Here is a 27,196-nt window from a genome sequence, read left to right on the forward strand (position 1 = left end):
GAAAGGTTTAATTTAATTTGGCTTCACTTTCATGCAGCTGTTCCTGTGCTGTACTGTTCTGTGTTCTAAAAATATCCTTCAATCATCACTCCCACCTCCTTCCACCAGCCAATTTTAGATCCAATTTGCCTAACTGCCCTGGATCCCATGGACTCTTAGCTTTGTAAACCAGTCTCCTCCTCAAGATACTTAAAAGACTAACTGAAGTCCGCGTTGACTACATCGGCTGCATCCCATCTTCATTTATCATCTCAAAAAAATTCAATTCCATTTTTTAAGAGATTATCTTTCCTGGTTAGAGTCATGCTGACTATTTTTGATTATTCTTTGCTTTTCTAAGTGGAGATTAATACATCCCCAAAGTAATTAAAAAGACAGAGCCAAAGTTCGACCCATTATGGCCTAATTTACAGAACCTTCCAAGATATCATGCCTCCTTCCGGCAACGATTGACTCAGTGATAAATGCTGCCTCATTCACAAACCCACTAATCCAATCTCACCTAAGGATTATATACTGAACTGGGGTATTTTTGAGAGCTATGTTACATCCCCATGCATTAATGAATATTGTAAACACATCTGCCTTCCTCATAAAATTCCTTATATTTAAAGAAATGCAATGCAGTTTTGCTATGTTCCCTTGTGCCTTAACCTGACTATATTAACACTGTCTTCCAGATCAGCTTGATTCTTCTTCTATATTGGTCTGTTCATCACCGTTCACTGACATAGAACATTACAGCACAATACAGGCCCTCGATGTTGCACCGACCTGTGAAACCAATCTGAAGCCTATCTAACTGACACTATTCCATTATCATCCATATGTTTATCCAATGACCAATTAAATGCCCTTAAGGTTGGCGAGTCTACTATTGTTGCAGGCAGGGCGTTCCACCCTTACTACTCTCTGAGTAAAGAACCTACCTCTGACATCTGTCCTATATCTATCACCTCAATTTAAAGCTATGTCGCCTCATGCTAGCCATCACCATCTGAGGAAAAAGCTCTCACTATTTACCCTATCTAACCTCCTGATTATCATATGCCTCAATTAAGTCATCTCTCAACCTTCTCTCGAACAAAAACAGTCTTGCTTGACCATTCCCTCCCTCCCTGACAGGTACATACTTACCAAGGACACACAGTAGCTGTTTCTTGAACAAGCTCCACATTTCAATTGTGCCCATCCCCTGCAGTTTCCTTCCCCGTCCTAAATCTTGCCTAATTGCATCATAATTGCTTTACCCCCAGTTGTAACTCTTGCCCTGCGATATTTAACTATCCCTTTCCATCACTAAAGTAAATGTAACCGAATTGTGGTCACCATCACCAAAGTGCTCACCTACCTCCAAATCTAACATCTGGCCTCATTCATTACTCAGTACCAAATCCAATGTGGCCTTGCCTCTTGGACATCCACTCCATTCTTCCCCCGCCAAGTTAATTTATATCCCCACCCACCGCACAGCGAAGCATCGTTCTATTAAATTAATTCACAAAACACACCAATATGGAGCTGCCTTCCATTCTAGACTGATACTAATCCTGTTCATGTATACCAACACTTATTTTGCTTCCCTCCGGCCCAACAGCATACACTGCGTTATTTCTGGTCCGTCTGAGTAGAGAGCTTAAAATAAACCAATACATAGCAATTTCTATGATCACACAAAATACTGTTACAACCTCCTACAACAGACTCTCTAATACAAGTACTGTGTATGCCTCCGAAAAGATGGGCCGCTCGGGGACAGCGTCACTGTTGGGCCGTGCAGTTTCTACATTGTAACTTCCATGTGAAACTTAACTAATAAAAAGGCATAGTAAAGAGCAGCCGGCCCAAAGCAGACATCCGCGGGGCGGGAGTTCTGGTATCAATGAATTCTCGAATGCAGATCAGGCTTGGTATCGTTAGCCAGAAAGTTGTCGGAAACCAAGAGCGAACTCCCTCCTGCTCGGAGAGAAGATTCCTGCACAAGTTGAACTAATCCACTTCCTCATCTCCACAACACTTTACCCAGATATCGAAAGTAACTCGACATGGCAGATCGCAAGAAATTTAACCAGGTTTCAACACTAATACAAGATGACAGTAACACGACGAACTCAAAGACACTTTAACCTGGTAGTTACTTACATGTTGCCTTTACACTTGGTGCAACTGGAATGAAAGTTATCATGTGACTTAAAACATTAACATTCTAGACTGCGCCCTCCACGCTGGGCATCGCGATTAGATGAAACTCAATTCCTAATTCCTTATCAAAACCCAAACTTTTTTCACTCCTTAACGGTTATCACAGATTCACAGAATTTCTAGTTTCATTAGTTTTTATCCCTTCCTGCCAAAGTAACGTAAAACATTGCTTATCTCTTTTTGCGTTTGCATTTTAAACGTTTTTATATTTAAACATCCTATTGCATTTTTGAAACCACATGAAATTATCTAACACCCAAGGTACAGTGAGACATAGGCTCAAATAGGACATCAAATTCTGAAACAGTGTGATTCAGTCTGAATCATAGAATCACTACAGTGTGGAAGCAGGCCATTCGGCCCATCAAGTCCACACCAACCCTCCAAAGAACATCCCACAGAGACCCACCCATTCCTGTATCCCTGCATTTCCCAGAGCTAATCTGTCGAGCCTGCACAATGTAGACAATTTCGTATGGCCAATCCACCCAAGTTGCACGTCTTTGAACTGTAGGGGGAAGATAGAACACCTGCAGGAAACCCAGGATCTGTGACAGTCACTCAAAAATGAAATCAAACCCAGCCACTTGACACTGTGAGGCAGCCATGCTAACTACTGAGCAGCCATGCCACCTAGTCTGAGACTGTGACCAGAGAGAGATAAAATCAGAAACTGCACAACACCAGGTTATAATCCAACAGGTTCATGTGAAATCACAAGCTTTCGGAGCAATGCTCCTTTGTCAGGTGGGACGTGTGGACTATAATCTGGTGTCAAGTGACTTGTGACTGTATCCATTCTAGTCCAACACTGGCACCTCGCCATCAGGGAGAGACATGGAATCAAATTTGTGAAATGGCCCAAGACAAGTTTGTGCTGAATTTTACTGGCCTAGAACAATACCATGAGGAGTTTTCGTAGCGATATCTTAGGAATAACTTGGGTGCGCCCCCCCCCCAACAAGCACAATCATCTTCTGTTGTGTTAAACATAGCTCAACCAGAGAGTTTACTACTGAGTCCAGCTTTGGTACAGCGATTTTGTAATAGTATGTCATTGAAGTGTTCACTGAAATTATTCCTCTGAAAGTGAAAGAACTGTTTGGAGTAGGCAGCTTTACAGTTACAGTGGAAACCCAGAGGAAGCTATCAGTGGTTCTACACTTCACCAAAGGGGTGCATTGTTGAGGTCCCACATACTGTAATCAATTGGAAGTCATTGAACTGATGAGCACTTCTGTGGTTACACTCTTAGCCTTAGTGTAAACACTCTTGGATGGTTATACCTGTACACACTGAATGAGATTTTTAACTGGGTTTTTCATGGCGTACTAAGATTCAAACTATTATTAAGTAGCCACTGATTCTGAAAAAGTAATTTTATATTTGTTGGTTATGAAATTTCCATGTTGGTGTAACTGTATCATATCACATGAACTCTGCCAGTGAACGATAAGACACAACCAACAAATTTACAGCACAGAAACAGACCTTTCAGTCCAACTTGTCCATGCCAATCTGATATCCCAACCCAATCTAGTCTCGCCTGCCAGCACCCGGCCCATATCCCTCCAAACCTTTCCTGTTCATGGACCCATCCAGATGCCTTTTTAAATGTTGCAATTGTACTAGCCTCCACCAGTTTCTCTGGCAACTCATTCCATACCCGTACTACCTTCTGCGTGAAGCTGCCAGTGGAAGTGGTGGGGGCTGATACAATTGCAACATTTAAGAGGCATTTGGATGGGTATATGAATAGGAAGAGTTTGGAGGGATATGGACCAGGTGCTGGCAGGTAGGACTAGATTGGGTTGAGATATCTGGTCGACATGGATGGGTTAGACTGAAGGGTCTGTTTCCATGGTGTATATCTCTATGACTCTATGACTCTTAGGTCTCTTTTATATTTTTCCCCTCCCACCCTAAAACTATGCCCTCTAGTTTTGCACTCCCCCACCCTAGGGAAAAGACTTTGTCTATTTATCCTATCCATGTCCCTCATAATTTTGTAAACCTCTGTAAAGTCACCCCTCAGCCTCCGACACTCCAAGGAAAACAGTCCTAGCCTATTCAATCTCTCCTCATAACTCAAATCCTCCAATACTGGATTAGTGGTGCTGGAAGAGCACAGCAGTTCAGGCAGCATCCAACGAGCAGCGAAATCAACGTTTCGGGCAAAAGCCCTTCATCAGGATGAAGGGCTTTTGCCCGAAACGTTGATTTCGCTGCTCGTTGGATGCTGCCTGAACTGCTGTGCTCTTCCAGCACCACTAATCCAGTATTTGATTTTCAGCATCTGCAGTCATTGTTTTTACCTCAAATCCTCCAACCCTAGCAACATCATTGCAAATCTTTTCTGAACCCTTTCAAGTTTCACAACATCTTTCTGATAGGAAGGAGACCAGAATTGCACGCAATAATCCAACAGTGGCTTAACAAATGTTCTGTACAGCCGCAACATGACCTCCCAACTCCTGTACTCAATACTCTGACCAATAAAGGAAAGCATAACAAATGCTTTCTTCACTATCCTATCTAACTGCAACTTTACTTTCAAGGAGCTATGAACTTGCACTCCAAGGTGTCTTTGTTCAACAACACTCCATAGGACTTTACCATTAAGTGTATAAGTTGTTCTAAGATTTGCTTTCGCAAAATGCAGCATCTCGCATTTATCTGAATTAAACTCCATCTGCCACGTCTCAACCCATTGGCCCATCTGATCAAGATCCCATTGTAATCTGAGGTAACCTTCTTCACTGTCCACTACACCTCCGATTTTGGTGTCATCTGCAAACTTACTAACCATACCTCATATGTTCACATCCAAATCATTTATGTAAATGATGAAAAGTAGTGGACCCAGGACCGATCCTTGTGGCACTCCACTGGTCACAGGCCTCCAGTCTGAAAAACAACCCTCCACCACCACCCTCTGTGTTCTACCTTTGAGCCATTTCTGTATCCAAATGGCTAGTTCTCCCTGTATTCCATGAGATGTAACCTTGCTCACCTTGGGGAACCTTGTTGAATGCCTTACCTGATGTCCATATAGGTCACATCTACCGGTCTACCCTCGTCAATCCTCTTCGTTAATTCTTCAAAAAACTCAATCAAATTTGTGAGACATGATTTCCCACACACAAAGCCATGCTGACTATCCCTAATCAATCCTTGCCTTTCCAAATACATGTACAACCTGTCCCTCAGGATTCCCTCCAACAACTTGCCCACCACTAACGTCAGGTTCACCGGTGTATAGACCCCTGGCTTTTCCTTACTACCCTTCTTAAACAATGGCACCATGTTAGCCAACCTCCAGTCTTCCGGCGCCTCACCTGTAACTATCGATGATACAAATATCTCAGTAAGAGGCTCAATAATCACTTCTCTAGCTTCCCACAGAGTTCTAGAGTACACCTGATCAGGTCCTGGGGATTTATCCACTTTTATGCATTTCAAGACATCCAGCATTTCCTCCTCTGTAAAATGGACATTTTCCAAGATGTCACTATCTAGTTCCCTACAGTCCAAATCTTCTATGTCCTTTTCCACAGTAAATACTGATGCAAAATACTCGTTTAGTATCTCCTCCATCTCCTGCAGCTCCACACAAAGGCTGCCTTGCTGATCTTTGAGGGGCCCTATTCTCTCCCTAGTTAACCTTTTGTCCTTAATGTATTTGTAAAAACTCTTTGGATTCTCCTTAACTCTACTTGCCAAAGCTATTTCATGTCCCCTTTTGCTCTCCTGATTTCTCTCTTAAGTATACTCCTACTGTCTTTATACTTTTCTAAGGATTCACTCGATCTATCCTGTCTATACCTAACGTATGCTTCCTTCTTTTTCTTAATCAAACCCTCAATTTATTTAGTCACCCAGCATTCCTCGTCCTACCAGCCTTTCCTTTCACCCTAACAGGAATGAGAAATTTTGCATGTTTATAAAATAATAAAATAGTATGATGTTCTATCTTCAACATTAATCCAATGTTTGCGCCCTGATCATTCATTTCACTATCTATCACAAAAAGGTGAAGTTATTCAGTGAGTTTTATTTATTGATTTGCTAACTGTGAGAATACTTTAATGTGAGAATACTTCAACTTTAATTGGGACCAGAAACAAGCTGAAATTGGGAAAAGATCAATTCATATCATGGATATCTCTTTCCCATTGACTGCTAAATATGCCCATACAGTACACAACATTCATAGCTGCTTTCTTATCTGCTTATGGGAGAGGGTTTATTCACAGTATTTGTGCTGCGGGGCTACTTCACACAATAATATACAAATTAAACATAGGAGTAGGTTACTCCTCCTTTGAGCTTGCTCCATTATTCAGTAAGATGGTCTGATTGCTTCACATTTCCACTTACCCTGATAACATATGACTGCCTTGCTTATTCAAACTCTATTTACCCCTGCCTTAAAAATATTCAAAAATGTTCATTCCGATGCTTATCAAGGAAGAGAGTTCCAAAGATTTGTAATGTTCCAAGAGAAAATAATTTTTCCTTATCTCTGTCTTAAATGATTTTTCCATACTTATTAAACAATGACTCCCTAGTTTGAGATTGTCTCACAAAAGTAAATATCCCTTCTTCACCCATCCTGTCAAGAACCCTCAGGATCTTGTGTGTTTTAATCATGTCACAATGTATTCTTCTAAACTTTACAGAATACCGAGAGGTTGGATAGAGTGAATGTGGAGATGTTTCCACTAGGAGGAGAGACTAGGACCCAAGGGCACACCATCAAAGTGAAGGATGACCCTTTAGAAGTGAGGTGAGAAAAACTTTCTTCAGCCACAGGGTGGTCAATCTGTGGAACTTATTGTCGCAGAAGGCTTTGGAGACCAAGCCATTGTATGTATTTAATACATAGGTAGGTTCTTGGATAGCAGTAGATAGGGTGGCTCAGTGGCTCAGCACCAGGGACCTGAATTTGATTCCAGCCTTGAGTGACTGTGTCGAGTTTGCATGTTCTCCTTGTGTCTGTGAGGGTTTCCTCTGGGTTATCTAGTTTCCTCCTACAGTCCAAAGACACACACGTTAGGTGGATTGGCCATACTAAATTGCCCATAATGTCCAAGGATACATTAGCTAGGTGGATTAACCATGGGAAATGCAGGGTGACAGGGATAGGATTGGGTTAGAGGGAGTGGGGAGGGGTGCGGGCAGTAGGTAAGCTGCTCTTCACAGGGTCAGTGTGAACTCAATAGCGTACCTCTACATTGTTGTGATTTTATTCTATGATTTGGTTGGTAAAGGGATCAAGGGTTATGGGTAGAAGGCAGCAGAATGGTTTTGAGAAAAATATCAGGTATGGTTGCATAATGGAGCTGAATGGCCTGTTCTGCTTCTATGTATCATGGTACAAGCCAAGCCTGTCGACTTTTCCTCATACAACAATCCATCTTTCCAAGTGCTTGTCCAGCAGCACAGAAGTGACACATTATATCTCCTGTTATTGAAATAGGCTGTCTCATTTGAAAAACACTGCACAGAGGCCGTTACCTTTGTTACCAAGTCTCCCTTTATTTACACATGCAAAGTCCATGACACTGGTCCAGCTCCCTCTGAGCCAGCTGTCAGAGTGTCAGATGTCTGACACTGTTATGTTTATATCAGCTAGGACTCCCCGATTGAACCAGATTAACAATCCCAATCAGGGAGCTCATATTCTGTGAAGTGCAACTGGCTGACCTTGTTACAATCACGACATCATTATAGGACAGGAGATCCCTCTGATCACCTTGCTGGAAAGCAGGACATTCCCTTGAAAATCTAAGGAATTAGCTAAACTCCTCCAGAAACACAACATATCTTTACCATAAACCTCACACCAGCCAAAATAAGTCAAAAACATTTAAGATAAATAGGTACTTCACTGATAAGTTGGTTATTTTTTAAAATTGTATTAGTTCAGCTGGAAGTAACTATGAGAATGAACATACTGCTTTCTCCCCAGTGTTAAATGGCTCATTATGCAGTAAGTCACTGGAGGCTGATTGATCTCATATTCCACTGCATGCTTATTGCATATAGACTGTGTGCCCAAACTAATGCTCTGTCAGTCATGGTTCACAACAGGGGTGACACCACAGTAGCCTGAAAGATTCTGGATACTATTATTTGACTTGAGAATTTCTGAACTGCCGAATTCAGCTAATGGCTTAATTATATGGCCTGTATTTCTGTTTTTCATACAAAAGGGGGAGATGCAACAATATGTCCTGCTGTTAGAAGAACTGACCTGTTAAATAATTAATATCTTTTGGCCTGGTACAGTGAAAAAAAGAGCTTTTAGTGAGTCAATTTATGTATCATAGAAAAGATCCTAAGAGTGTGTGGTAGATATGTTATCTTCTAAAACTTGTTGCTTTAACATTTCCGACTTGCTGGGCCTTCTTTGTCATTAAAAGCTGGCTACTTTTTCGGCCTCCTCTTGGTCTTCTTTTTATCTATCATCTTTTCAAAGTGATAAGTGTGAGGTGTTTATTAATTGCCTGCTACTGGTATATTCTCTTGGAAATAATTAATTTTCTTTCGCTATATTGACTACTTATCATCGGGATGCCTTTCCCTAAACTTGTGTGAGCGCACTGTGCTTAGAAATAACTGTTAACAGTGGCTCTGTTTTTCTGACTCTTTCTGTTAAAAAAAATGAAATATGACAATTATATATTCAGATTTTTCAATCTAGTTTTGGCAGACCACTGATATTGACAGGAAATGAGAATTAGTATTCCATTCATAGCCCTTGCTATAGTCAAAGAATTAGTTTGAGATCATGATCAGTAAAAATATTCCTGAAGGAGACAACTTTAGACTGATAGGACTGCCAGTCATGTACTGCCAGTAATGAAATCGTTATACCTAGGAATTATTTGAAAACAAACTACTTTGAGCAATGTGGAGCCTGCAGAAGTGCTATTTGTTCCATGCTGGTCTCCCATGATAGAAAGCAGAACCACATATACATATGTTTCAGCTATGCGGACTGACATCCAAATTCTGGTTAAACTTTAATTTTAGAACTGACAGGACAGTTGTTTAATATGCAATGGAACACCGCAGTAAAGATGGGAGGACATTTCAGGACCATTTTGTATGAATTAACTATGATGTGCCAAATGTCCTCACATGTCCATAATTACATTTTAATCCTGCGATTGTACAGATTCAGCTGGTGTTACAGCATTAATGGTAGCAGCAATAACCAGGTGTATCAGCCTTGTTGGATGGCCTCTAATTTTAAACAAATGAGCCTGGACTGAAGTCATGAGATGACTGACTATTTAAACATCATATTGCTGATGAATATGATACACAGGAATAACCTAGCATGGCGAGGATACTGAGTCCATTAGGATAGCAAAATTTCTCCATAAGGAAAACCAGCAGTGAGGAAACCTAAGAGAGGTAACTACAAAGGTAGGATCTCAGTAGTTCTTAGGGTCTAGTGAGAGATGCAGACAACTGAACAGGTTCAAGGAAGGAGACTAGTGTTTGTATCTTCATTATGTGGCTGAAGTCACAATAATTAGTGATGGCTTGATGGGAGTGGGGTATGCAGAAGGCTTCAGCTGGAATAACACAGATTTCTGTGAAGGGCATTGGGATAGGGAGGCCTGCACAGGATAAAGGAGAAAATAAGAAGGGATTTGAACATAAGGAGAAGTTGTTTAAATTGGAAGGATTTGGTGACTAGGAATCAAAATAAGTTACTGAGCACAACAGCAATTGGTGAGCCAGACCCAAAGAGCATTCACATGTATGCAACAGAACTTTCAATGTATTGGCTGGCTGAAGAAGTATTGGAAAAGTGGATTTGAGGGTGAAGAAGGCATATATGAAGCAAAGAGAAAATATTTAAAATCAGTAGTTGTTTACAGATGGCAGCAGGGTGGGGCTCCTGAACCCAGGGCTCGTCAGCTCCACCAACTTCTCTTTTCATTTCTTTTCTTTTACTTCTCTTTCCTTATTTTTAAAGTTTTACTTCCCACTTGCTGAAGAGCTTGGTCGCAGCAATGGTATCTGAAGCAGCGAGTGAGCCTAGCATGGACTCAAAGTAAGTCCAGTGCAGACTTGTGGCAGTTGGCAAGTGGGCCCAACATGGACTTGAAGTGAGCCTAGCGCTTCTGCATTGCCAAGGCTACCCTAACACTGACTCATGCATACTGTGGCGGAGGCAGATATGGGTTCCTAGTGGTGTCTGCATCCAGCGCAAAATCTTGGAGGCGGCAGTGGAGGTGAATTTAGGCCCAGTCTGAAACCAGGTACACCGGCAGTGGCTCATTGGCGAGTTGGGCACAAAACAGACTCAGAGTTGACTGTGAAGTTGAATTTGGGTAATGTGGTACACATTGGTGGAGGTTGAATTGGTGAGGTTTGGCGAAGAGTGGCAGAGTGTCGGTGGAGGTAAAATGACACCGAAGGCAGGTGACTCTTGTTCCAGCGGTGCAGCAAAGGAGAGTTGTGGCTGGCTACCAGGCCCATAATGGAGCACTTAACAAGAAGGACTGTAAAGTTGAACACTATTTCTTCATTTTTATGCCTTTATGTTCTATGTTTTGGTCTATATTTCTGTATTTTGAGAGGGAGCTGGAGAATGGGGACACAGTACAAAACTTATCACTGTATTTTGTAACAAAATCTGTGTGATGATACATAAATAAATAACTGGCAGGAGTCAAGAGGTTAGCTAATAGCACTGGGATGTTTCTTATATTCAATGCCCTGCACAAATACAATTTTGATTCAATTGTTTACAGTAGTTTTATGTTCAGGGGCTCATGGATGTTTGGAAGTCAGTTACTTAGTTGAATACAAGTTAATGCCACTAGCATTGCTTTCAAAATCATTTTACACCAACACTAAAAACCACTGCATATAAAACAATTAATGGCCAATAGCTTCACAATATTTGGTACAATAAAAGTTCCATACTTTTCTTCTTCTATTTTGTCTGAAGCAGCATTTGGAAATGGTTTCATTAAAGAAACTGAATAGTCAACTGGATAAATTTTGCAAAAATGAATATTTGTGTTCATGTCATCAGGATTTTAGCTTAACTAATAAGAAAACCAGCACTGCAGGGAAGACTTTTATTGAAGGTATTTCAATTAAGTCCAAAACTTGCATCACAACATCAAAAACACCATCCTAAATCACTGTGATAAAGGTGAAATTGTCTCTTCTGTAAGAAAGGATACTTCTCAGAATATGATAGAATTCTGACAGGATTAGCAGACACAACATATCTGGGAGAAGGCTGTTCCTCTGTCTGAAAAATACAAACAGTCTGGGGCTGAGGTTAAACAGAGATGGTGAACAAAGAGCAATTATGCTTTCAGGGAATCTTGTGTACCTTCTTATCTCTATAACTGCCTAACAGGAGTTAACAAATGACATTTATGATGAGATAAACTAAAGGATGACCTCAGCCAAAGTGATGACAATGGGGAGGTCACACCTTGACTAATTGTCCTTTGGGCATTCACAAGAACGTCTTGACCAACTGATTGACATAGGGTAAACAACCAGCTCTGGAAATAATATATATTACGGGTGCTGGGGTTGAGGTGGCAATCCTCACTAGGCAGCTACTTTCCACAGATGAAGGAAGATCAACAAAAAGAGGATAAACCAGGGATACTAGGAGCAGAGCTTTCTAATACTTTGGCCAGAAAGTAGAAAACTGCTGACACAAGCTACAAAGATCAATAGTCATCGGACCATCTGTCTATTCATCTCCTTTGAGATGAGTAAACTGTACTTACCTATTGTGAGTAGTACATTTTTCGTATCTATTTAACTTATGCATTTTTTTTACTTATTGTTTCCAAATAAACTATTTCAAATTAACTATGAGTTTGATCCCCATTGTGGGTAACATGTGGCTCCTGAACTGGAACTAAGTTTTACTTTGCTTGCCCTTCTTGAAGTGTTTGCAGCCTTTGACATGGTTTCCACATCATCATTGTCCTTGCTTCTCATCCATGTAATATATCTCAGTCAGAAAATTCTAAAGCTTCATATTAGTTTTCACGTGTAAGCTATTAACACCCAGCTCTAGCTCATCACCACTTCATTCAATTTCTTCGTTGTTGCTAAATTATTGTTGCTACTTTTCTGATATCCAGTACTGGAAGACTAGATATTCCTCCAATTAAATACTGAGAAGACTGAAACCATTGTCTTCAGTAACTGCTGCAAATTCCATCCCCTAGCTTCCAACACTATCCATCTCCTTGGCAACTGTTGGAGACTGAAACAGACTATTAGCAAGTTTCATGTCATAACTAATCAGTTTCTGTCAATGTATTTGGGCCATCACTATGATTTGGAAAGAAACCAAAACTAATCACCAAACATGTTGAAGAAAAGAGTGTTACCTTTGGAGACAGTGGTAGGCAAAAAGAGGGAGAGGGAGAGAGATAGGCAGAGAGAGAGAGAGAGATAGAAACAATAAAATTACTGCTGTGTGGGAGAAACAGTAGCTATTATTGTGAAGAAGAGGGTGAACTGTTTTGTGTTAACAGTAGGCAGAAAGCTTACAAAAGTTGGTCTTCTGTATGAAAGTAAGGGAACAGAACTAAGAGGACTTTTCTGAAATCCTAGGAACAAGAAATTACTGAAATTGGCATTGTTCTGGAATACTCATATTAAGTTGAATGATTTTTGAAGGACACTGAAAGATTTGATTTAATATGACAGGGAAAATGAGTCTGCTGGAAGCTAGGATAAGTTTAGAGTTTTTGATTGAGATATCAGTTAAAAGCAAAATTACATTTTCTTTGGTGTCTTAGTTGCCTTGTGCATAATGTTTGATCCAATAGATTTTAATTTGTTTATCAGAATAAAAGTCTAAAGATGTGAGATCATGTCCTGCAATTCCTTCCCTACTAGCAGAAAAAATCATCTCTTTTTAAAAAATTCATTAGTCTCTATAGGGATCGTAACCATGGCTTCAACACGCCACGTCTCTGTAAGCTCTTCAGGCTGAACAGCTTCTGATATACCTGTATCTGACTTAGCATAATTCTGACCTATTTACCATTTTCAATTTTAATTGGACTATCAGTGCAGGCTGTGGCTTAAGTTACCTAATCTTTGGGATTTTCTCTCAAAACTAATTTGATTCTTCACCTTCCTTTCCTTTTTTAAGACACTCTTTAAAATTAACTGTTTTGACAATGTTTTTGGTCATCTGCCCTAATATCACATTCGGTGAATTTACATCTAATTTTACTTTGTAACATTCCTGTGAACTACCTTATTCATGAATATTAAAGTATGACCTTGACACAGTCTGTTTGAGTAAGTGCAATAAATTTATTTCAGAGATACAGAAAGAGGCCATTCAGGCCAATCCGTCTGCACTGACCCTCCAAACAGCATCCCACCCAGACCCAGCTACGCTATCCTTGTAACCCTGTGGACACTACAGATAATCTTAGCACGGCCAATCCACCTAACTAGTGGACTGTGGGAGAATACAGGAGCAACAGGAAACCCACACAGACATGAGGAGATCATGCAAACTCCACACAGATAGTCATCTAAGGCTGGAATTGAACTCAGGCCCCTGGCAACAGTGTTTATCACTGAGCCACCATGCCATCTATTTAATGTGCAAGGGAGAAGGACTATAAAAGGCGAAATGTTTTAGCTTAGTTGGCTTAATGGCTGATTTGTGATGAGTGAAGCCAACAGTATGGGTTCAATTCCTGCATCAGGTGAGATTACCACAATGGACTCTCCTTCTTAACCATTGCCTGAGGTGTGGCACTGCTCAGGCTAAACCACCACCAGTCATTTCTTTCTACTGATAAAACATCCCTATTGTCTGATAAGAGTAAGGCAACTTTACCTTTTAGTGCATTAGTAAGGACATATCTGGAACACTGTGTACAGTTTGGTCTCCAGAATTAGGAAAGACTTAAAAATTATCTAGAATCATTTCAGTCATCTGGTCCCTGGAATTGTTTGGGAGGTGGTTATTTTCTGTGGGAAGATTTGACAGGTTAGTTCTGTATCAACTGGATTTTTGAAGAACAAGAATTGATCATCCTGAGTGAACTAGACAAGTGGATGCTGACAGGTGTATCTACTTGCAGGCGAGACTGGACTAGGGGTCACTGTTTAAAAGCAAGGTGCCTCCTATTTCAGACAGAGATGAGGAGAATGTTTTTTTTCTCTCAACAGGTCATGAGGCTTCAGAATTCTGTTCTCAAGAGGGTGGTCGATGCAGAGTCATTGAATATTAGGGGCGATTTGATGGCTCTTGCAGGTTGATAGGAATGTCGAGTTGAGGCTAAAGTTTGATTTTATTGAAAAGTGGAGAAGGCCAGAAGCATCAAATGGCTCACTCCTGATCCTAATTTGTATGCAAGATTATAGCAGTGCATTATTGCTCTAGTCCTACTATTCTATGTGTCACAACATCAAATAAAAATGGTATACTCAAGACCCAATATAGTGAATCATAATCCTTGATATTAGACATAAAATGAAAATATCTGTCAAGCCAGTTTCTTCAATAAACACTATTATTTACTTACTATGAAAGACACTCCTTCACAATCTCCTCCCTTGCCTGAGGTGTGGTGATCCACAGGTTAAATCACCCCCAGTTTCTTTCTCGAATGAAAGAGCAATCCTATGGTCTGGTAAGACTGTGGTGACTTTACAGAACCCATTTAGTGAAAGTACAGAACTGGTAAACTCACACAGGTTGAAAAATGAAATAGCAATGTTTAACCCAGTAAATAAACTAAAACACACAAACATATTATAGAGAAAAATAAAATAGAATTACCTGCAGGGATTCATTTAAAAAATAGAAAATCACTTACTACCTAATGGTGTTTGTTCTTGAAGATAAAAAAAGAGAAGGCATAGAATACTCTTAAGTCCTAACCTCTTGTTCTTGCAACTGTGGTCAAGTGATTAAGCACATGCTTTTGTCCTTGAAATGCTGGTGGACACAGATTACTCAGGAAATACACCATTGAGAAATTCTTTCAATTCCTCTTCCAGAACAATGGTCAGATTTCATTCTGCTCACAAGAAGTGATTTTAGAGACAGAAAACATGAACTAAGTTGCTTATTTTGTTTTGTAGCAGGCTTTCCTCAAATGAAAAATCCAAACTTAAACTCCAAACTGACAGTGTTAAAGCTAGACAGCCATAAAACCCAGTCACAAAACAGTCAGGTGTCTTACATGATGTGTGTTCAAGCTGCCATGACTAGTAATTACTCAGGATGTGGGGATTTCCAAGAAATGCCTTGTTTAATTAAAGTTCCAATGTGATTTTTCATTGACATTTTAAAAATGAATCCAAGCATTTGTAAAATCCTCCAAACTCAAGTCCACAAAAATGATTAAATATGAAGCATCTTCATAACAGCATTTGGCTACACAGCCTATTGTGTTTGTCACTGGACCACATGTTGTCTGGGAAACAAGACCAGCAACTTGGCACCAAATATATGATTTGGCTAATCTCCTCTTTAGATGATAGCTAAATAGAGTAGTAGGGATGTAATGGGTTTTGAAAAATGCATATGGAGAGATATCAGATATGCCAAAGATAGAAAGCTCATCAAGGAATTCAGATGATGCAACAAACCATCATTTAAATTCTGAAATGAGGTAGTATCTTGTAATTACATCCATGTGCTATTCTTATTAGTAAACATCTGTGGCACTTCTTATCAAATTGCATTCTCATTAGGCTCTCATTTCTGCACTGCTGCTCAGCTTTATGCGTGAGCACAACACCAGAGCTGAGACCATCTCAGTTTCAGGAATGAGGATGCGACACTTATTTGTTTAAATTTTTTTACCTCCTCAAATAATTTACTCCTTTCACCTAAGTTGTTTTTATTAATCCACCTCTTCCACTTCATCTGGAGCATTCTTACCTGTTGCTATCTCTTTATCATCCACCTTTACCAAAATTTCCTCTTTTATACTTCTTGTTTGTTTCCCTTGCATCCTCCTATTTGGTTTTCTGCTTACCATCACATTGCATTGGATCATGGTCAGTCCCCTTGCTCTACAGTGGCCAATCCAGGTGTTAGGACTAACATAGTGGGGAGATATTCAACCATCAGTCAGGGTTCTGGGCACTTCACATCCAGGTCTGTACAGTTGGGTTGCTCAGTGTGATGGATCACAATCAGTCCCTTGTTTCCATCTGCAGAAGTTAAAGGGAAAGGGGTTGAGGGTGAAGGGGGGGCAAGAGCAGATGCACTTGTGAGAATGAGATTCATTACAATAGTTTTTGGAACTAATGACAGCATGCAGGTTGTAGGGCAGGAATTTGATAAAGCATGGAAAGGAAGGGGGTCATGTAGGAGGGTGATTTATCCACAAACACAAGTACAGTTGCAGCGAGGGCTGTGTGTAGTCATGATTATTCATTCCTAGCATGGTTACCTCACATGCTAGGGAGACAGTGGAAACAGGAGGCATATGTAGACCAGTGAGTGAGGACCTGGGGAGCTGTGAAGCCAATAGCCTTGTGGGAAGGATTACCAGGAAGGGGATTTCACCATTCAGCACATGAATGAGATCATGTCTGACCTGATAATCCTCAACCTCATTTTCCTGCCTTTTTCCTATAACACTTGATTCCCTAACTGATTAAAAAGCTGCCTATCTGAGCCTTGCATATACTTAACAACTCAGCCTCAATAGCCCTCTGTAGTGACGAATTTCATAGGTTCAGTTCCTCTGAGAGAAGAAATTCTTTGTCATCTCTATTAAATGCGAGATCTCTTCTTCTAAGATTATGCCATTTGGCCCTAGACTCTCCACAAGGGGACAAAATATGTCCGCATCTACCTTGTCAAATGCTTTAGAATCTTGATGTTTCAATAAGGTTGTCTCTCAATCTTCTAAATTCTAACAATAATGGGTCCAACCTACTGACCTGTCCTCAAAAGGCAGTAGCTCCAAACCTGTTATCAGCCCTGTGAACTTCTCTGGACTGCCTTCAATGCCAATATATCTTTCTTTTGATAAGGGCCCAAAACTGTTCCCAGTATTCCAGTTGTGGTCTAAGTAGTCACTTGCACAGTTTGAGCAAAACCTCCCAACTTTTATTTGATGTTAGGGCTTTTACAGGGAAAACTATTGTTGTCTGTGTCAACAAAGTGCTCATTAGCCCTTCTTCTTCCACTAACTCCCATTGTGGCTCAGTGTATCTCCTGGCTCTGTAGCTGTGGTGGAGTGAACCTGCTCAGTTGTGGAGCCTGTTGGCCCTGGAGGTTTGAGTGCACTTGTGTGCTGCATGGGCCAGACATGCCTAGGGTCTTGTTGCCAGAGGCAATACCATTGCATTCCAGGGGTCAGAGATAGGAAGCTACAATGGTGATGGAGAACCTGGCCACTCTGGAGTCTCCTGAGAGGAGACTTCTGAGGGATCTCCATTTTGCCCAATCTCTGAGTGAGCAAGGGGCACCTGCAATATGCATCAGGTTCCCCATCACTCTGTCACCATGCCTTCAGATCCTGAGAACCTATGTTGGGGTTGTGATGTCCATATTTTGGTACTTTCATCCTCAAAGGTTATGGAGGTGACTTCTGTGCTGCCTGTTCGTCACAGAGGGGGCAGAGATGTATAGAAGCCATCATGTCCAGTGGTAAAAAGTGGTATACAATGCCCATGAGAGTTGTAGAGGGGCACTTTTCTGTTGACAGAACATAGATGTCTTCTCACCTTTGCCGTAATGATACTGGTCTTTCCCTGTGAAGGCCAGGACTCTATCCTTAAGGATTGAGGAGTCTAACATTGGGCACCCCTCCACACATTCAGCCTCAGTCTGCCTTGGCATAGGCTGTCTTCTCCTGGAATGAGAGAAAGGGAGAAATTGAGCGGGATGAAAGTGGATGGCATGTCTGTTAGTTCTGGTGCAAGTAGTTGAAAGGTGATGAGGCTTTCTGAGGTAGTGAGGAAGCAGTGCTGTGGGCATGCCAGGTTGGTGGTACGATAGCCTGAGGTGGTTGAGAGAAGATATTGTATGCAATAATGAGACTGGCAGAGTATGAGCCTTGTTGGGAGGGGGGGTGCAGTAGCAGGGATAGTGTGAGTGTTGGGTAGCAGAGAGAAGAGTGTGGCACTTGCCCTGGAGTTGTGGAGAAGGTCTGTTTACCTTCATAAGGTACTCCTGACTGTTCCTCTGGACCAGGGAAGTGGTAACAACCTGGGTAACAACTTCAGAGCAGGTTGTAACATCTGGTGTCATGGCATCCTCCGCTGGTCCACTTAAAAGATGACAGCTCTCCTTTGCATCATCCCCTTGAGCAGGGCTTCTAGGACACTGTCAGTGAATCACAGTGCGATCTTCCACTTTCCTTACATGTTCACAATCTGTCTTTCAATGAGCAAGGCAGCTTCAGAGTGCCAGTGCTTCCCCTGGTGCATACTAGCCATTTAAAAATGGTGCAAGTGCAAGGGATGTTGGTCTTTTGGCAGATATGTAGTCCATGGTGAGTTGTTCTGGGAATGACACATGGTCAGGTGGGCCTAGAATCAGACATGAGGGGTGTAATAGGATTGTGATGGTCATCAATAAGGTGAGATTAATAAGTTTTTTGATTTTGGCCAAAGGGCGTATGGGCCTGTTTCTGTGCTGTAGGACTCTATGACTCTATAAAGTGAGAAAAGACTTTAGGTTGTCTGGCTGAACTCCCTCCAAAATGCACAGCACAACTTGGACTTAGCAAAAAATCAATGATGTTCAGCCCAGACCTTTTTCATAAATATTTAGATCAAGTCCCATTTTTCCACGTCACTTCAACTTGCCACACAGTGTATATCCTAGAATTCACCAGTATTATTTGCTTCTGCTCCATTTTTGAAAGCCTTTTGTGCATCTTGCAAAACATGATTAGTCTGGAGCTGCCCTGCACAGTTCTGAAATTCAGAGTAATCGTGGAAGATAGGGAGAAATCAGTATTCTGCTTTGCTGACCGAGTTTTGGAGGTCCTGCTGTTTGAAATTCCTTTAAGTTTCAGCTTTGCAACCATACTCCCCCCGGAACCCAAAGACTTTGGTTTCCCGGAAGGTGCTCGGCCGGTCGTGGGAATAACGCCACCGGATTGCTAGTCGGCATCGTTTATGGTCGGAACTACGACGGTATCTGATTGTCTTCGAACCTCCGACTTTTGTTCTTGATTAATGAAAACATTCTTGGCAAATGCTTTCGCTTTTGTTCGTCTTGCACCGGTCCAAGAATTTCACCTCTAGCAGCACAATACGAATGCCCCCGGCCGTCCCTCTTAATCATGGCCCCAGTTCCGAAAACCAACAAAATAGAACCGGGATCCTATTCCATTATTCCTAGCTGGAGCATTCAGGTGACCAGCCTGCTTTGAGCATTCTAAATTTTTCAAAGTTGGCTGTCTAATTTGAGGCTACTAGCCATGTTAAAACATTCTCAGATATCTGGAGGAATACACAGTAATGCTAGAAATAGGTCAATGATGTTCTCCATTCCACCAGCTTAGGTACCACCATTTCTCTACAATACCCCATGCTCACTCTATCTCAGCTACTGTATCCAGCTCCCATGATCATGTTTTAACAATCTCACTATTGCCTGCAGCATTTATCCTGCTCACCCTCACCCACCCCAACTCCAGACAGCAATAACTCTGTACTCCCTGTATGCTGCCTATTCACTTGCTTGAGTAATTTCCCAACATGCGTCAAAAGTAATAGCTTTTCCAGCCCCTTTCATGCTGCCCTTGACCTACTTTGCTGGAACCCTCTGAGCGAAAGATATCCCCCTTGTATTGACTGAGGCCTGCTGACAATCATGCCAATTGTCTTCTTTTGTGTCTGCACCACTATCAAGGCAAGGCAGGGATAATATGAGCATGATATCTCCGGCTGAAGGGCAAAGTGCAGCAAAGCAAGACAGAGATATTGTGAGTATTCAGGTAGTGTCAAAGTGAGTGAGTGCAATGACAGGGACCAGTAAACCTGGAGATGTAACCTGGTCCATTCCAAGAGCTGGGTGTATGTCCTTCAGTGCACAGAGTTCTTGCGACAGTGGCAACTGTGGTGCACAATTGTAGTGTAGAAGAGTCCTGTAAGTGGCTTGGAGATATGCCATGATGGTTTTTAGAAGTTGGCACACATCAGTTGCCAATGTGAATGGCAATGTGAACCTGGGGTGCATCATACTTGAGTGGCCCCAACATGTTGGCATCCACACTGCAACATGAAGACTGTTTGGAGCAAGCAGTGAGCTGAAACCGCCAGGTACCTGATCTAGTTTTCATGTTGAGGTTTCTCAGATAGGAAGCTGAATATTAATGAGTTGCCCCCTCAGCCAGAGGTTTCATAAGCAATAATCTCCCTTAATTGGCAACTTGGTGCTGCCTAGTGAGAATCCTCAGTACACTGCATTGAAGAAGCAGAATGGGTTGATGTCAGGATCAACCACGCAGACTTCTTGTCCAATTCTGCCATGACTCATATTGCTCAGACCCTGATATGCATTTACGGTCTAGAAGAATTTTCTTTTGAAAACAACTGATTGTTATTTCAGTAAAAATATTGAAAAGAGATCTTTACAGATGCTCTGGTGATGTTGTGACCAGAGAAGCTCTTATCCATCATTGTTAAACAAACACCAAATGATTGATGGTTTGCATTTATATGGCTCTTCTAGCTGCAGTATTCTGACTCCTGCATCAAATAAAATAACTTTGGACGTATTAAATCTGTGGAAATATTGTTCAGCACAAGAGATTGTAATTTGTTTTCAGTGAAAGCTCATGCCTGGAATTTGAATAACATTATGACCTGAGCCATGATGTCTCTATGAAGTGTTTTAGTGTTCCACAGATAAATAAATATTTAAATGGCTATCATAAGGCAAAACAAGTAGAGGAATTCAACTATCCATTTTCTTTCAATAGTATAATTTTATTTCCAGACTGAAAGCTAAACTGAGTGAGCAAAAGCATGGGATGAAATATAATATGAATAATAAAAACAGTAAGTGTTGGAAAAACTTAACAAGTCTGAATAGATGGTGGGTCACTGCACTCAAATGTTAAGTCTGTTTTTTTCTCTGTACTGATGCTGCCAGATCTGCTGAATTTCTCAGGTCTTTCTGTTTTTGTTTCAGGTCTCCAGTGTCCATTGTTCTTTGTTTTATTATATTGTAGATAAATATGAGATTATCCACATTGATTTCAAAAACAGGCAGGAAGATTACTAAATAGAAAATGAAAGAACTGAGGATTCTGTAAATCAGAAACAAAAACAGAGGTTCCTGGAAATGCTCAGCAGGTCTGACAGCATCTGTGAAGAGAAATCAAAGTTAACTTTTTGGGTCTGGTGAACCTTGCTCATAGGTGTTCTTGTGAATCAGTCACTGAAACTAAACATGCAGGTGCTGCTGGCAGTGAAGAAGGCAAATGGTATGTTGACCTTTATAGTGAAAGGATTCAAGTATAGGAGCACTGATGTCTTTCTGCAATTGTACAGGGCTTTGGTGAGATCTCACATAGTATATTGTTAGCAGTTTTGGTCTCCTTATTTTCAGGAAGGATATTCTGGTAATGAAGGGACTGCAACAAAGGTTTACCAGACTGATTCCAAGGGTAACAGGACTGACATAAGAATAGAGACTGGATCAATTAGAAATGTATTCAATGCATTTTATAAGGTAATCTCTTAAAAACAAATACAATTCTAACAGGACTAGAACACAATAAATGTAGGAAGGATGTTCCCAATGACTGGGGAATCTGGAACCAGGGATCATAGTCTAAGTATACAGGGTAGGCCATTTAAGACTGAGATAAGGAGAAACATTTTCACTGAGGGAGCAGTGAGCCTATGGATTTCTCTGCCACAGAAAGTGGTTGAGGCCAAAACATTGAATGCTTTCGAGAAGGAAATAGATATGGTTCTTAAGACACAAGGGATAAAAGAGTATGGAGAGAAATCAGGAACAGGTTATTGAGTTAGATGATCAGCCATGATCATACTAAATGGTGGAACAGACTCAAAAAGGCTAAATGCACTACACCTGCTATTATTTTCAATGTTTCTGTGTTAATGCATGACAAACATTGTGTTGATTTATAAACAAGTCAGTAAATTGACAGGTTTAGATTGGTAATAGAGAAGAGCAGAGCTGAAAATGTGTTGCTGGAAAAGCGCAGCAGGTCAGGCAGCATCCAAGGAACAGGAGAATCGACGTTTCGGGCATAAGCCCTTCTTCAGGAATGAGGAAAGTGTGTCCAGTAGGCTAAGATAAAAGGTAGGGAGGAGGGACTTGGGGGAGGGGCGTTGGAAATGCGATAAGTGGAAGGAGGTCAAGGTGAGGGTGATAGGCCGGAGTGGGGTGGGGGGGGGCGGAGAGGTCAGGAAGAAGATTGGAGGTTAGGAAGGCGGTGCTGAGTTCGAGGGATTTGACTGAGACAAGGTGGGGGGAGGGAAAATGAGGAAACTGGAGAAACCTGCAATCTTCTTCCTCATGTGTCTCATTATGTTATGCAGCAACCTTTGATGTAATACCTCATTAAATATCTTTTAGATATTCAAGTTCACCATATTTAGGAATTCTCTTCTGCTACCTTGAATGCTACTATTAAATTAAGTTACCCTGCTTCTCCTTTCACAAAGCCATATGATTTTCTAAGTATTTTGCTATAATTATTTGAGTAATCAATTCTAATATGACAGATATTAAGCTAACTGGCCTATAGTTTCCTGCTTGCAGATCCCTATTTTATTGGATAAAAGAGTTTCAGTTGCTATTTTCTGATTCATTGAGACCCTTCCAGAATCTGATGAGGTGATGGTTAGAGTATTGAATCTAGAAGAGGTAATTACTACACTTAAGGAAAGATGTGACAAACCTTGAGATGAGACATAAGACTCAGGACCAACAGGAGAGGTAGCATGGTGGCCCAGTAGTTAGCACTGCTGCCTCACAGTGCCAGGGCTTACTGAATGATGAGACAGAAACTCCATCCTTGGGTGACTCTCTGCATGGAATTAGTGTATTCTTTCTGTGCCTGTGTGGGTTTCCTCCAGGTGCTCCAGTTTCCTCCCACAGTCCAAAGATGTGCAGGTTAGGTGTATTAGCCATGGGAAATGCATGGTTACAGGGATAGGATCAGGGTTAGGGTCTGGGTGGAATGCTCAAGCCCATGTTCAGGATTCTTTTAAGGTTAGCCTATAGGTTCATTTGGCATTTAGGAAGGCAAAAGCAAAGCTAGCATTCATTTCAAAAGGGCGAGAGTACAAAAAAAAGGATGTATCACTGACGTTGTATAATACTCCGGTCAGACTGCATTTGGACTATTTTGAACAACCTTGGGCCCTCTATCTAAGGAAGGATGCACTGCCATTGAAAGGGATTCAGAGGACGTTAACAAGAATAATCCTGGGGATAAAAGGCTTGTCATATGACAGGCAGTTGAGGACTCTGCGTCTGTACTTGATGGAGTTTAGAAGGATGAGGGAGGGAATCTGATTGAAATTTACAGAATACTGACAGGTCTGTATGGAGTGGACATGGAGAAGATTTTTCCATTAGGAGTAGAGACTAGGACCCGTTGGAATAGCCTCAGAGCAAAGGGTCAATCCTTTAGAACTGAGATGAGGAGAAATTTCTTGAGCGAGAGATTGCCGCAGAAAGCTGTGGAGGCCAAGTCATTATTTATGACAGGGATAGATATGTTTTTGACTACTGAAGGGATCAAGAGTTATGGCGAGAAGGCAGGAGATTGGGGTTGAGAAACATATCAGCCATAAGCAAATGATGGAGCAGACTTGATGGGCTGAATAGCCTAATTCTGCTTCTGTATCTTCTGGCCTTATGGAAAAGCATTGGGTCGAATGTGCTACAGTACGGCGGCAAATCCCTCTGTAATTAAACCAAACAACCAGAAAAGCACACTTTGCTTCATAATCTGTTAAAATATTAGTGACAGAGAACTCCCAACTTCCACTATTTTAAGGAAAAATATAACTTTTCTATGTATAACTGTAATATTAAGCAACAATATTTACAACTCTAAGCATCCTTTCTCTTAATGGTCTGTTATCTACCTCTGACTCTATAACAATATACTGATCCAATAAAAGCCCCATTAAAATTACATCAACTTAATTTTCAAAACCCTATAGTGGCTGTAGTCATCGGCATCTGTCTTCCTCTGGCTATAGATCTGCCTGGATCATCTTTGTTCTTTTTCTGCAAAGATGTTTCATAATTAGAAAGGTACCTTTGATAGAGAGTATTTTGGATGGCAGTCTCTCTCTAGATGGGGGGTTGTTGCTCTCTCTCTTTCTGGCTAACTCTCCAAATGCTGGCTTATTTGTACCCCAAATATTGGATTGGCTCATTTGTTCAATGTTGTGAAAACAGTAAAATTCAAATTTGATTGGGTTTTAGTATCCTATGGCATAATTTAAATTGATTGGTTAAGTTCAAATGGTGGTCAAAACAACTGAGGTATCTAGTTTACAGCCAAATGTTGCATATTTTCAATTTTTCAGTGCACTCTGAGACTGCTAGTCAGTCACATGACAGTTGCCTGCAAATTCTCACTGCTAAAACAGCCTTTACTCTCTCTTAAACGTCCAGTACATGCCTTCAACTTCATAACACCTCTCCCCTTAAGAAAAAAAAGTGAAAAGATGTTTTTTTTGTCTAATTCTTAATTCCATTACAATGAATATATATAGAGGATAAAGTATAGATAAGATTGAACAGATACCAATGTCATAAAACATTGGTATCTGTTCGATCTTATCTATACTTTATCCTTTAAATCCATGATAACACATTTACTGTCACATTATTATGACCTGCAACATGTACAACTTGTAAATTAAAAGTCTGTAACATAAGACTCCAACAAAATAGTCTCATATTCACGTCTTCAAATTGTTCCAAGAAAGTAAAAGGATTGTGATCAGTGTACACAACCATCTCCAACATATTGTTCATCACATAAACATTAAAATGTCACAAGGCCAGTACCAAACTCAATAATTACTTTTCAATGGTAGAGTATTTTATCTGATGTGTGTTGAGTTTCTTCGAAAAGTAACCAACTGGCCATTCAATTCCATCATCATCTTCCTGTAGCAGTACAGGTCCAATTCCTTTGGAACTTTGAAAGGTTTCAAAAAGTTTGGTACACCAAAAACTGGTGCGGTGGTTAATACTGCTTTTAAATTGTCAAATGCCTCCTGGGTTTCTGTCCACCAAAAGTTTGTGTTCTTCTTCAACAAATCTGTTAATGGTGCCACTACGCTGCTGAAGTTTGAAACAAACTTCTGGTAGAATCTGCTTAGTCCCAAACATCGAAGCATCTCTTTCTTCAAGGTTGGTCATGGAAATTTCTAGATGGCCTTCATCGTTGTGTTCCTTGGGGTCAACCTTTTATGAGAGACGTTATGTCCCAAAAATGTCATCTCTGCTTTTACCAGGTGGACAGTGAGAACTTTTTTCCTCGGATGGTAATGGCTAGCATGAGGGGATGTAGCTTTAAATTGAGGGATGGTAGTTATAGGATGGAGGTAGTTTCTTTACTCTGAGAGTAGCAAGAGCATGGAATGCACTGCCTGCAACAGTAGTAGACTCTATAACTTTAAGGGTATTTAAATGGTCATTGCATAAACATATGAATGAAAATAGAATAATGTAGGATAGATAGGCTTCAGATTGTTTCCACAGGTCAACGCAACATCGAAGGCTGAAGAGACTGTATTGCACTGTAATGAGCTCTGTTCTATGTGACTTATGATAGTAGGATCTTGTTACTACACAGTCTGGGAAAATTCCAGAGTATTTTTCTTTTAACTCCACAGTTCGCCGGTCTTCATTTGACTTCATCACAACAAGGGTTGTCATTCCTACCTTAGATCCCACCAAATTATTCCCAAGAACAAACTGTATTCCTGGAACTGTCACACTGTCAATTACTCCCACTGTTATTTCTCCAGTCTTGAGTTGGCACTCCAACCTGATCTTACATAGGGAATGCTAAATTTCTGTTCATCTGTCCCACAAATTACCACTCTCACAGGTAGCATGATAGAAAGAGTACAAATACACTCATCTCTTACTATTAGAGACTGTTAAATGTGGTATCTCTCAAAATTCCAACTTCTTTCCCTTCTCCCCCTGTTCTTTCTGACTAAACTTTACCGATAGACGTGAATTCCTTATAGAGATCAGGCACTATACAGTAAATGGAAAAGTCCTGGGGAAAATTGACGTACAGAGAGAACTGGGTGTTCAGGTCCATTGTTCCCTGAAGGTGGCAACGCAAGTCAGTCAAGTGGTCAAGAAGGCATACAGCATGCTTTCTTTCATTGGATGGAGTATTGAGTACAAATGTTGGCAGATCATCTTACAGTTATACAGGACTTTGGTTCGGCCACATTTGGAATACTGTGCATAGTTCTGATCGCCATATTACCAAATGGGTGTGGATGCTTTGAAGAGGGTGCAGAGGAGGTTCACCAGGATATTGCCTGGTATGGAGGGCACTAGCTATGAAGAGAGATTGAATAGATAGAATTATTTTCACTAGAAAGACAGAGGTTGGTGTGGTGGTGGAGGGGGGAGGGGGGTGGTTGCTGCGGTGGGGACCTGATTGAGGTCTACAAAATCATGAGAGGTATATACAGGGTGGATAGTAAGAAACTTTTTCCCAGAATGCAGAACTCAATTACTTGGGGTCACGAGTTCAAAGTGAGAGGGGAAAAGTTTATGGGAGATATGCATGGAAAGGTCTCTACGCAGAGGGTGGTGAGGGCCTGGAATACATTGACTGTGGAGGTGGTAGAGGCAGGAACAATAGCAACATTTAAGGTGTATCTAGAGAGATACATGAATGGGCAGGGAGCAAAGGGATACAGATCTTTAGAAAATAGGTGGCAGATTTAGATAGAGGATTTGGATTGGCACAAGCTTGGAGGG

General features: G+C 41.0%; 1 protein-coding gene and 1 long non-coding RNA gene across 2 annotated transcripts in view; one reads left to right on the forward strand and one right to left on the reverse strand.

Moving 5' to 3' along the window:
* steap3 (STEAP family member 3, metalloreductase) overlaps positions 1–2,228 on the reverse strand; it is a 39,123-nt gene extending 36,895 nt beyond the window's left edge. The window contains exon 1 of the mRNA XM_072579606.1: positions 2,143–2,228. The gene's annotated coding sequence lies outside the window, so the exon portion shown is untranslated. The remainder of the gene's footprint in view (positions 1–2,142) is intronic.
* LOC140482326 (uncharacterized) overlaps positions 1–27,196 on the forward strand; it is a 67,531-nt gene that overhangs the window by 32,707 nt on the left and 7,628 nt on the right. Inside the window, exon 3 of the long non-coding RNA XR_011961705.1 lies at positions 6,885–6,991. This is a non-coding gene — a long non-coding RNA (uncharacterized lncRNA). The remainder of the gene's footprint in view (positions 1–6,884; positions 6,992–27,196) is intronic.

This window comes from Chiloscyllium punctatum, chromosome 10 (assembly GCF_047496795.1).
Source record: "Chiloscyllium punctatum isolate Juve2018m chromosome 10, sChiPun1.3, whole genome shotgun sequence".
Lineage (NCBI taxonomy): Eukaryota > Metazoa > Chordata > Chondrichthyes > Orectolobiformes > Hemiscylliidae > Chiloscyllium > Chiloscyllium punctatum.